Source organism: Drosophila kikkawai, chromosome X (assembly GCF_030179895.1).
Source record: "Drosophila kikkawai strain 14028-0561.14 chromosome X, DkikHiC1v2, whole genome shotgun sequence".
Classification (NCBI taxonomy): Eukaryota; Metazoa; Arthropoda; class Insecta; order Diptera; family Drosophilidae; genus Drosophila; species Drosophila kikkawai.
In genome coordinates, this window is record NC_091733.1 from 28,828,273 (window position 1) to 28,841,970 (window position 13,698).

Below are 13,698 nucleotides of genomic sequence, written 5' to 3' on the forward strand. Positions count from 1 at the left end.
TGCTGGCCATTAGGTTTCGTTGACTTATGTCTTACCTCTGGATTACGGAATACCCCCTGCCACTGCCACGCCCCCTTCAACTCCCCCTTCAACTCCCACTCCAACTTCCACTCCCTCCTCTTCCATTTCGAGGGCATCTCATCTTCATTCAGCTCAAGTTGTACCCGGTATCCGTTGGCCCAAAACTGTGTGTGTACAAATTGCTGGCAATTTTGAAACATGACCGTAACGCACACACACACACACATGCACACACTTGAACACTACACTGGAAAAACCACCCCAGCAAGTTGTCCCCGAAGCAGTGGCAACACTTCAAAACTGATGACACTGTCAATTTAGATGGCCCAGTTGTCCATGTGTGTGTGTGTGTGTGGGGGTGTGTGTCCCCTCCCCCCTTTTTCGACCAAATGATGAACCTCTCTCTTACCCACCCCCACTGACCCCCCCCCCAGCCAGGGGGCTGTGATGCATTGCAATGACATTTTCATGCTTTATCTGCGGCTGATGGCAGAGGCAGGGGCGTGGTAAATTGGGGTTTTAAAGGGGGGTGAATAAGGGAAAATAAATGTACTATTTAAAATAAAAAATAAGTAATAAAATAAAATACAAAAAAAAAAAATAAATAAATAAAAAATAAGAGAAATAGATAAAATTATTCAAATTAATAAAATTAATAAAATTATTCAAATAATTAAAATAAATATAATAAAGTAAAAAAAAATAAATAAAAATTAAATCTTAAAAAATCCATAACTTATACAAAAATGCATTAATTTTAATTTGGAAAGCTGCTCTTAATTATTTTTTTTAAGCTTAAAAAATCTGCATACTGGAAATTAATTTTAAAAATATTCAAATTTAAGCCAATTTTTCACAATTTTACAAAATTTTCAAAAATTGGCCAAAATTTTATTTTCCTAATTTTTCAAGATTTTAATTTTAATAAATTAAGATTTTAATGGTGAATTGAAATATGTCTCACATTTGGCAATCGCTTCTTTTTTGGCGAATTTAGGCCCTGCAGAAAACCACGAATATTTGCTTTCCAGGACTTGAAATCGATATTTATCGATACAAAAATCAATACATGTAACTCTTGGAATTTAAGGTTATTTTTAAAGGTTTTCCCTTGATTTGTTCTGAATTATTTAGCTTAATATTTATTATTTATCACACATTTACAGGCTCCTTGGCACCCCCTTTGTTCTGCACGTCCCTGTTTCAATACCTACTCCCCCGCCCTCACCACCCACTTCCCTTCCCACCACTCCTGTTGTTGTTCGACATAAAAATGCAGTCAATTCTCTTGACAAATTTTACTTTTATTACACGCTTTGTTTATGTGAATTTGTGTACATGGCATTTGCACATCATCGACGGGACTCGGCGACATTTCCAAATAAAAGTAAAAATACGATTGGCAAGGACATGTTGCTGCTGCTGCAGGATGTTTGCTTCCATCAGCGACATGGAAACTTTGCACATGACTTGGCAATGCTCTAAAGAAGTGCCCTTTATTCGTTGAACTTCCGGCGAGAAGCTTGAGCAAGGAACTCTCTCGCTTAAAGTCAACAACTGCAGCAGAAATTATTACTTGGCCATAAAGTCAATGAAACTTAGTTTTTACTGGGGATCTATCATTGTAGGGACTTGGTTTTCCATTGGAACCAAGGGTAGGGAACTCTCGGATTCACATTTTAAGCTATATATCCGCCTCGAATCAAATCGCATATGATGTTTACAGGGATTGCCTTGTGTCTTTTTGTGGCGCTTACACTTTTTCATGGCATACTTTTATGCGCTGCAGCAAATTGTTTTAGACGCGACGCCGTTTCGTGTCCTTGTAAATCCTTCTGGGTGGGTGTCCTTCGTGTCCCTGTGTGTGTGTGTGAATTAAATTCATTTTGCTAGCAAACTGAAAAGCAATCGATTACGCGCCTTAGACTCTCAGTCGTCACCTGATTAGCATAATTTGATGTGTGAGAGAGAGGACATTTCGGTATTTTCCAGCATTTTCAATCTAGCAAGAAAATTGCTCGATTTTCGGTGGTTGGGGGGACAGAAAATATTTTTGAATCAGCGCGCCGCAGCGCTTTCCTCCTCGCTTTTCATTTTCTTTGTCGCTTTCGTCGTCGGCGACATGTCATCATCAGCGAACGCGACACGCGACAACTTCATTTTGTATTTTTCACCCTCCTCGACACCCCCACCACCCACTCCTCCCCCTCCCCCCCCCTGGCAAGTGACAGTTGAACGGCTGAAATAACTTTAAAAATTGGAAAGGTAAGCCAATGAACTCGAGGCAAACAATGGCTAAAATCCAGGCATTTCGAGGCTGTTAAAAAGACGATTTATTTAGGGGAAATATTTTGATGAAAGATATAAAAAGAGACTCTTTCTGTATTGAAAAACTGTTTATTTTGTTAAAAAAAAAGCAAATATATTGCTATAAAGTATATCAAAATGTTTAAAAGATTCTGGGAAAATTTGTATTACCTTTTATTATTCAAAAGAAATGTTTTAGTTTTTAATATAAACAAAAGTTCAAGGTTTTAGTATAACTTTCTTCATAAAATGAGCTTTTTTGTTTAATAAAAAGTAAGAATAAATGTAAGAACTTTATAGAGAATTACTCAGTAAAGTCAATTTCATAATCTCAACTTTATTTCTACAATTAAAATTATATTTCTTGGGTGTTTAGCTCTTTAGCACACCTTATTTAATCAAAGTATTTAAAATAATTAAACTAATCACAAAGGCCTTCATTAAGACTTCTAAGAAATAACTAAAAACAAACCACCTGCTCTTCTTGAAACTCAACTTTCAAACTTATTTTCTTGTGTTCTTTAGTTTTGTTTATTTTAAAAACAAGAAAACAAACTGCAAAGTAAGCAATGCAATGTTTTGTTTGTATAAATTATATGTTTTTCCAAGCGAATTTAATTGTATTTAAATAAGCTTAAAACAAGAAGGAACAAACCTTGGAGTTTGCAATTGCATTTAGAATTATTTATAAATTAATTTTGCTTAAATGAAAAGGTAAACTAACAGAGATATATGTAAAAAAATATTTAACAAATTAAATTAAAGAAAAAATATAAATATAATAAATATAAGATATATATAATATATATAAAAAATATATATAAAATATATATACAAAAATATAAATATAAAAAATACAATATATATAATCTGTGCTAGTTTTTACAAGGTTAAAAAAACTAAATATTAATTTTAAACCTTTAAGAAATCAAAATTTTAGCATATTTTTTTAAATTTTAACGATTTAATCACTTAAAAAATTATTTTAAAAATTGCTAACATATATTGTCTATTCCAAAATGGCTAAAAAGTCTAGAAAAAAATATGAAAATTCATTTTTTAAAAGGTTACATCATTAAAATTCTTTCAAATAGGCAATAATTTTAATCAAAAATATATTTTTAAGATCAGAAAAGACTCCTTCAAAGCTTCACTAGCTTCTAACTGATAACTAATACCCTGGAAGGGTATTAAGAGGGTATACTATATTTTCACACACACACACCTCCACTCCAATGAACTCCACCTAATATCCAAAGAAAATCAGCTGGCTAGAGTCGGCGGTCGTCGTGGCTCAATTTAAATGTTGATTGATGAACAGGTGACGCCAGGGACAACCCCGAATATTTTAGCTGAACTCCAACATATGGGCGCTGTCTCCAGCTTTTGTCAACACAAAATGCCAACGACCATCTCATCTCTCTCTCTCTCTCAGAAACTGGGAAAACCATTGGGGGAGACTCAGTCGTGACCCTTTAAAACCCATTTAGGACATGCGAACGCCATTAAAGCCGCTCAGGAAGTCGTCGGCGAGCAGGACCATTAAATTTGATATACGACAATAAGCGTGGATAATGCGTTAGAGGAAGAGCTCCGGCCAGGACCATAAATTAATGGCAAGACAGACGCGTAGCCAAAGTTGTCTAAGCCCGAAAGTGAAGCGAAGTGCAGGTAAAGTGCATCCCTTCGAACGTCATGAATAAAAAGCAAAGTCACGCTGAAAGCTACTTGCCATTAAAAAGTGAAACCCCCAGAAGAAGGGGATCAATTTTAAGATTTAAAGATAAATTTTAAGATGAATTTAAAGATTTAAAGATAAATTTTAAGATACATTTTAAGATTTAAAGATAAATTTAATGATAAATTTAAAGATAAATTTAAGGATAGATTTGAAGATAAATGTAAAGATAAATTTAAAGATAAATATTAAAATAAATTTAAAGATACTTTTAGAGATAATTTTTAAGATGAATTTAAAGATAATTTAAGGATACATTTTAAGATAAATTTAAAGATAAATTTAAGATAAATTTTAAAATAATTTTTAAGATAAATTCCAAGATAAATTTTAAGATAAATTTTAAGATAAATTCCAAGATAAATTTTAAGATAAATTTTAAGATAAATTCTAAAATAAATTTTAAGATAAATTTTAAGATAAATTTTAAGATAAATTCCAAGATACATTTTAAGATAAATTTTAAGATAAATTCCAAGATAAATTTTAAGATAAATTCTAAAATAAATGTAGGAATATTTTAAAAACATTTATAAGGCATTTATCAACTAAATATATAAACTTCTTACTCACCTGATTGAAACTCCAACTGCAGATAGACAATACCTTCATTGTCTCTGAATTTTCATTGGACTTTAAGCCGGGCAAAGCCCAGCGATATCTGGCCGGGCCGGCTCAATAATAGAAATAGTCCTGGGCTTAAGCCTTTAAGTTGCCAATTACAATGAAAATTGATTTTATTTCGCCGGCTTCGGTACTTTTCTTCTGCCAGACTTTCCGCAGATTCCTGCTTTCTCATCTCGGTGGATTTCCTTTTATTTTTGGGCATTGTTTTGGTTTTTCGTCTGGAGCTCCTCTCTCTGGGATGGGGGGGGGGGGTTTGGCTTTTATGAAAGACACACACACAGCTGGGCAGTCCGTCCAGTCGCCTTGGCTGGCTTTATTTTATTCCCTCTTCTCGGTTGTCTGCTGGCAAAGTGCCGAATGTACATAATGCCAGTGGATTAGGGCTTAGTTTATCAGCGTTTCCACTGCCAATGTCAAGGTCAAGCTCATAAGCGCGTATGACAACAGCATGGGTTGTGAGTGTGGGTGGGTGGGTGTTGGATGTTGTGCACTGTTGGAAAAATCAGAAAAATATATTTAAATTAAAGTCAAACCTTCCAGTATACTTTTTTAGCTACAAAGCTAAGTTGAAGTCTAGAAAATATATCTAAAAAATTGTTATTACTTAAATGTATTTTATAAAAAATATATTGAAATATATTTAATATATATCAAAATATATATTCCTCATTTTCTTTCAGTGTTTGAAAACATTGGAAATAAATTCAGCATTTGGCCAGCTGTTGAGCCACTTGGTCATCGCCTAGCTGCGGCTATTAACATACAATTATGCCGAACTGCCAATCAAAAGCAGACAGGAGCGGAACGTAGCCGAGTCCTGGTCCCCCTATCTCCTGTATCCTGTTGTCCTTGGGCCATTTATCATGGTAATAGGCCAGAGAGCGCGTGCAGGAATCGCTGTTTTGATTTAACGGCCCCGTTTTGCCGCAATCAAAGTATCGCAGACACACGCACTCCCTCGGACAGTCAGTCGTCTGAGCCGGCAATAAAAAATAAAGAACCCGTCGGGACGGACGCAAAAAAAAAAAAAAAAGAAATCCAAAAAGAACAGCAGGACTCAAGTGTCTGCATCAGCAAACCGAAGGCTGCATATGCTTTAAGGGGCCAATCATTGGGCAATTGAGGCTTTAATTTAAATTAAATTTTAAGTGTTAAATTTATTTTATTTTGTTAAGATATTTTATTTTAGTTTAAGGGGGGAGACTTTTAATTTAAATTTATTAAATAATAAATTAACAAAGGCAATACAATAATACATATTTAAGACAAAAGTACAAAGGACACTGAGTTTGAGGAGAGGAGATGAGAGTTTCTTATCTTTTTGGTTTTTAAAAGCTACTTTGCTTGAATATAAAAATATAAATATATTTTATTGGCTTTAAGAAGATACTTTCTTTGAGAAATATATAAAATATTATCTAAAATGTATAGCATTTAATTTTTAACATTTAAATATTCATTTTCTGGGGGTTAGTATACAAAATATTTGTACTTTGGCTTAGTATTCTTTTAGACAGTTTATAATATTTATATTTTCCTAAAAATATACTCTTAAACCTGCCTTAGTATATATTATAATATTCTCTAATTCATTTTCTAAAAGAAAAATATTTTTAGAGAATTCTCGGCAACTTCTAAATTAATAATAAATAATATTAAACCAATAAACCCCTCTAAATTATAACATATATATTTTCTATATATAAAATATACTCTCAAGGCTGGTTAAATATATATTATAAAATTTATAATAAACAAAAAATATTTCTAGGGAATTTTAGACAAATTCCAAAAAAAATAAGGAATAATATTAAACCACTAAATCCCTTAAAATTATAAATTATATATATTTTCCTTTAAAATATGCTTTTAAAACTGGCTTAATATATATTATAATATTTTCTAAACTTTTTTCTAAAAGAAAAATATTTCTAGGAAATTCCTGACAACTTCCAAACAAATAAAAAACAATATCAAACCAAAAACCCCTAAAAAATGCTCTTAAAAACACCTCAAACTACCTTTCAACCGTCTTACATATTAATTAAAAATTATCTTTAATAATTCATAGTCAAAATGAAAGATATAGAATCTATATTACAGATACCTTGGTGTCTCCCAGGCCACGCCTAGTTCGCTATTCCCCCTGAAATCGTACCATTTACCCCACGGACAAGTGGCGATAAAAGCCCCTGACACGCCGCCTACGTGTCCCTCCTCCACTCAGTCTCTGGCAGATCCGCACAATAAAGTGCTAAGCAGTTTTTTATGATTATGACGAAAGGCTTTTTGTGGTTGCAAAACAAGGAGCGTGTCCTTCGAGCTGTATCTTGGTCTAATACCGCTTCTTCTGAGTAGGTGTTAAGTGTATCTTGTATCTTGTATCTTGTATCTCTGAAATGCAGTTCCTCGGCTATACATTGTATCCGGTTGCCAGCTGCATTTTATGGCTAACACAGGTGTTGGCAACAAGGTAGCCAATGCCAAAAGTGCATCTTGGCATAACAATCGCTTAGTTAACAGTTGAGTGCGTTTTGTGCGGGGAAAACCATTCGAAGGAATGCATATTTTGTTGGAAAATTGATTTCTGGCAACAAAGAAGAATTCCTTAAAGCTTATAGATTTTTTTTAGAATTTTTTAATAATTCTTATAAATTATTATCTCATAGGGGCAATTTTCCTTATAGCTCGTTTTTACTTTCTTCGAAAAGCGCGGGGGAAAATCTCTCCGTTTTTGCGCTCTATTAGCTTCAATTTCCCCCCAGCATTCTCCGCATTTTCCGGCTCGTGTTTGTGTGCGTGTGTGTGCCGTGGCAAATTGAAAACTCTTAATGTAATTTGTGATTTGATCTCGACGGCACATCGTTAGTGAGCGGGGTGGAAGCTGCAAGTTGCCATAACTGATAATTTGATTATTATATGCAGCGGAATGTGCACACATCCTCTTTGCTGTGAGTGTGTGGGTGGGTGTGTGTGGGTGGATTCCAATCATCAGCTTGGATTTCCATTTTTGCTGCTGCCATAGATATCCTTACAGCAATTTCCTTTGCAAGTCGTAGCAGAATTTGTTGGTAAAGTCACTTTCGCTATAGTAATTTCATAAATTGCGTAATTGCATTGCCAGCAGGATAAGAAAATGAGTCGTAGGATGCACTGGGAGTTGAGTAAATATATTATTAACTAGGCATAAAATAATATGGAAATTTAAAAATATTATTAGTATTGTAATTAAATATTTAGGGATTTTTTTTTAATTTTTATAATGATTTTCTTTATAATTTTTGTCCAGATTTCAAGTCAAAGAAGTCGGAAAAGTCTTTGGAAATTAAGAAAAATTATATTTAAAATTATTTTAAACAAGAAAAACAATAAAATATTTTTAATATTTAAGATTTTTTAAGAATTTTTATTCGGATTTTCTTAATTATTTTGTCCTGATTTCAAGTCAAAGGAGTCGCAAAAGTCCTTATAAATTAAGAAAAATAATATTTAAAATTTATATAAAACAAGAAAATCAATAAAATACTTTTAATAAATATATTTGAAGATTTTCAAAGTATTTTTAAACCATTTCCCCCACAATTTCCCTCTCAAAATCATATTTTTCACGTATTTTATTTCTCTCCCTGCAGGTAACTCGATGACTTCCTTCACGTATGTACTTGCCGGCTCTTGTTGCATTTTTCACAAAGCTGGGTCCTTGTATCTCCTCCACAGCCACCTCCACCTCCTCCTCTACAGCCACCTCCTCCTGCAAAATCACAGCCACGCAAAATCAAATCAAACGAATGACTCTGATGAAGTGCCTTTGGCTGAGTTGCATTCGCATTTACAATCGCAATTGCACTCGCATTCGATTACCGCCAGTTCAACTTTTCAGTGTTCGATTGCCCAAAAATAGTAAAAATGGCCAAAACACACACCCACCAACGTATCACACCTGCCGCGGGAAAATCGGGGGGAAAAATGGAAACTCACGTACGCGATTATCATTACAAATGGCTGGTCATGTCCCTGCGAACCTCTGAAGCTCGCTTTCCATAAATGTTGACTCATCAGAAAACTATCCAAGGGGGAGGGGAGGAGAGTGAAAATGAAAATCATAAATTTCCAAATTCGAATTTTCACAAAAGCGGAGACAAAAAAAAGCAGAACGAAATTTATCGCAGAGCAGAGATGGCATCTTGAATCTATTTCTTAGATTATCTCGCTTCTAAAATCTAGTTTTATATTCATTTTAGATATATTTTGAGTGCTTGTATTAATTTTAATTTATGGTTTATGATTTATGATATATATACTAAATAAATTCAACACTTTTTAGGGACTCTTTTGAAGGGTATTATTTTAGTTAGGCATTGAAGCAGGCATTTCCGACCCTATAAATCATATATATTCATGATCAGCATCAACAGACGAGTCTTTCTAGACATTTTGGAAGAAAAAAAAAATTTACAACATTTTTCAAAATTTTATAAGGGGTTACATCATTAAAATTCTTGAAATTTCAACAAAATTTTTAACTTTTTTTAAGGTTAAATTAAGTATGCATGTTTGTTAAGCTAGTAAAAAGTAACCTAAAACCGTTTTCCAAATTAAAATTAAAGCTTTTTTGCCAGAGCTATGATTTATTTTTAGAATTTTATATGTTAATTTTAAATGCTATTTTTTTACAAAATATTTAAAATTTACAAAAACATGTAAAAAAAATTAAATTGAATGAAAACCCAAATTAAATACTTTTTAAAAATTTATTTAATTAATTATTTTTAATTAGCATTTATTTAATTAATTTTGAATAATTTTTCCTTTTATTGTATTTTTAAAATTATCATCCAAATTATGTGTATATATGTTTAAAAAAATATTTAAAATAAAATTCAGTATTTATTTTGCTTTTTGAATTCAAAATAACGAAAAAATTATTATTTAAAATTAATAATAATATTACCAAGTTTTTTTTTTTTTGATTCCCAGCAAATTTCTAAAGCTTTCAAGTCTATTTTAATTGTTCACTTTTTCTCTAAAAGAAAACTAATAATTTCCCCAGGAAAAAACAAAACTTCTGAGAAGCTCCGGTTGCCAGTAGCCACTTGTGGAGCGGTATTACCCAGAACTGGCTTCCAATTAGACTCCTTGAAACGGGAACCTTCCTACCAGATGGGACACAAACTTGTAAAGTGGAGCATAGATGCTGCATTCCGTATGCAGACATGCATTTTCCAGTGTTTTTTTTTTCCTTTAACTACGTGCCACTGAGAATCGAATTTTCCCCGGCACATTGACTGCGCTGTGGCTTTTCTTATCCATTTTCCTTTTGGCATTGACTCGCAGCACGCTTTCGATTCAAATTGAAAAAAAAAGAAAAGGAAAGGAAAGCACACACACACATTTTGTGGGGGGAAAAACAATGGGGTTGCACAGGTGCTTGGCCAGGTGCAGTGGAAAATTGGCAGCGGAAAGCGGAAAATCGAGGTACTCGGACGCAAGTTTATCGCTCAGCCAGCCGCAAAATAAATTGATCAAAAATCACGACAAGAAAAATTGCTAAAAAAGAGAAGAAAAACGTGCCAACGCAGGCGATTTTCACCCCTCAAGGAAAAACCTGAGCTCCTCAGGGGTGTGTGTGTGTGTGTGTGTGTGTGTGTGTGTGGACAGAGCCAATAAAATGCCAATTAAATTGATTTGAAATTCAACAATTTTTAGATTGATTGAGGAAAAGAAGAAGAAGCTAGAGCCGGGATGGGGCCATTAATGAGCTCGAAACACTCGAGAGGCTGCAGTGGATTGATTGATTGACGGATTGATTGCCTGGGCAGACGGCAGGGAGAGCCATTCATTAGCATAAATTACCCGCAGAAACCAATACTGCAGGCTTTAAATGCTCTTTGATTAGGAATTTTCCGGATTTGGAATTAAGGTGACTCTATTTATTATTTTATAATATTTTATTCTGCATTTAAGCTGCCTCTTTATATTATTTTTAATATTTTATACCACAAGTTTCTCATATCCTGGCTTACAACTGGCGGCAAACAAAGCTGGCAATGAGCTTACTGCAAATACAAAGTGATTCTGAATGATTCTGGCAAAAGGAAGACCCCACTATTTAGATTCCTTGTTAGCCAGAATCCTGTTAGCCTGCTTTTCTGCTATCCTGTTGCACTTGGACCACTTTGATTGATGGCACCGGCACTCGAGTGCACACGATAATCATTTATAAGGCGCATAACTGGGCTCGTGCCTGGGTGCTTTGGCCCGTCTGATACAACTAGCATAAAGCAACCACCGCCCGCGGCAGATGGCGTCGTCGCGTCCTGGGTAAAAGGACCAAGCAGGACCAGGCCAAAGACCAGAGAGAGAGACGAATATCAGATTCAGATTCAAATTCAACTTCACTTGGCAGATACGCCGAGGTCGTTGGTATTATGGTTGGACTCCTTGGGGGGAATGGAGCCTTCGGTTTTCGGTCTCCGGTCTCGTCATGTCAGCTGCAGGAGTCTAAGATACACTCGGAGAAATTTTTAGCCACAAATATAACATAACCAGAAAATACTTGAAATATAAACCCATTAAACCTTAACAAATTCTTAGCTATATTTCCCAAAAAACCTGCATTTTCCGTTTGTATCTCAAAGATACTCCTTTTTTATTCCAAGTGCCTTGCATGAAATTTGCATTCAAATCGAGCCCTGGCAAGTGCGTGTATCTGACAGATTCCCAGCTGGCTGACAAGTATTTTGCACACTTCTTTGTCGCTTCGCTTTTTCCCTACCTCTTGACTCCCTCCCTTTGGATGAGAAATGAGACTTTCCCAGCTGCTCTCGCCTGACTTTCCCCCTCAGACTCTCCTCAAAGTGTGCGATTAATTATCTCCCTGCTCCTCAAACGGTTACTCCAACTTCCGACTAATTGGCCAAGTCAGTAGCAAGTTTGTCATCATTTGGGGGGGGAGGGGAATCTCAGGGGAATCTCAGGGGAAGACAGCCGGGAGCACCAACATATGGCCCTGTTCCGGATTTTTCAATTGTTTGATTTACTTAAGACTTGTTAGGTTTTTATTAACAATTTAATTCTGATTTTTAAGCTTTTTCTTGTTTAATTAATTAGTTTAAAAATGTAAGAATTCATTTAAAAATTTAAGAATTACAAATTTAAGAATTCATTTTAAAACAAATAAATTAATTTAAAAATTAAAGATATCAATTTTTGACAGTTTTTACCTCTTAAAAATTTTGAAAAAAATGAATAAGATTTTTTTGGAAAAATAAGATTATAAAAAAAATCATAGCTCTGTCAAAAAATCTTTAATTTTAATTCGGAAAACGGTTTTAGGTTACTTTTTAATAGCTTAACAAACCTGCATACTTAATTTAACCTTTAAAAAAATTTCAAATTTTGTTGAAATTTCAAGAATTTTAATGATGTAACCCCTTATAAAATTTTAAAAAAATTTTGTAAATTTTTTTTTCCCTCCAAAATGTCTAGAAAGAGTCGTTTGTTGATGCTGATCAAGAATATATATGATTTATAGGGTCGGAAATGCCTGCTTCAATGCCTAACTAAAATAATACCCTTCAAAAGAGTCCCTAAAAAGTGTTGAATTTATTTACTATACATCATAAATCATAAACCATAAATTACAATAAATACAAGCACTCAATATATATATAAAATGAATATTAATAATTATTTCATAACACTTTAATTGCTGTTGGAGGCCTGGTCCCCCCATTATCCTGGCTAAACAAAACTTCCAATAAAAATCACGCTGATGCTGCAGCTGCCAATTACGGCGACTGCTTTTCTAATTAGATGCACACAGCACACACACACACTCATAACCAGGGGAAAAGCGGGGAAAACGAGGCATAAACTCAGTCCTAAGCCTGAGGTCTATGGAAAAATCTACATTCAATATCAGAAGAAACCCCTCGAAACTACACTTTAAAATTAAAGTTTTTCCAAAAATTATATGTTTCAGTTTTCAACTTGATTTCCTCTCTATTTTCCTTTGTTAATTACTGCCAATCAGTGGAAAAAATCCATACATAATCAACAAGAAATTATTTGCCAGCAGCAGCAGCTCCCTTGAGTGCAAAAATCGCTCATTGCGAGTTTTCTTTGGCTTTTCTCCGCCTCGATTGCGTTGCGTTGCGATTCGCTGTTTATCGATGAGGTCAAATCTCGTGGCAATATGAGAATGTTTATTTTTAGAAATCGTGTAAACAGCTCTTGCCCTGGAAGTGCCTCCGCACATTGTTTGCCCGACTGATTGCTACCCTCGATGACTTCTTCTTTGTTCCGGCTTATCGAGCAGAGCGTATTTCCCCGAGTGCAATAGAAGGTCTAGGGCTGTGGATTAGCTCTTACACTTGTCATTTCCGGTCCATAGATGATGCTGCTTCGCCTTGTGTGTCCATTTCCGCCGCATGGAAAATCTCTATCGCAGTCCGGAAAAATCTCTATCGCAGTCCGGAAAATCTCTGAATCGCCTGCCTTAAAAATCTTGCATATGCCATTCCATAAGCGAATGGAATCTGTATCTGTTACTATGAATCTGCAACTGAGTCTCAGTGTCAGTGGGGGGTGATTGTGTAAGTGACCTTGGTTGTGGGAGGTGGGAGGGGTTTGGGGTCCACCCAGAGCTCCATTCGGCAAATGAACCATCTTGCCTGAATATGAGTCAATTAATATAACTCAATTTGACGTCGTGTCGGAATGTTTTGTCTTTTGCTCTAAGCGAGCAGAGGGGTAGTTGCGAATTGACAAGGGGGTTGGTTTTAAATATATAATATTTTTCGGTGATTAATAGAAATATAATAGTAAATATATAAAAAAAATAAATGTATAATAATAATAAATATATAATAACTCTAATAATATAAAAACTCTAATAAATAAAAAATATAAATATATAATAAAAATAAGTTTACATACCATCAAATATTGATATTTTCCTCCTTAAGAAATTTATTTTAATATTTTTCTGAAATGAAATAAAA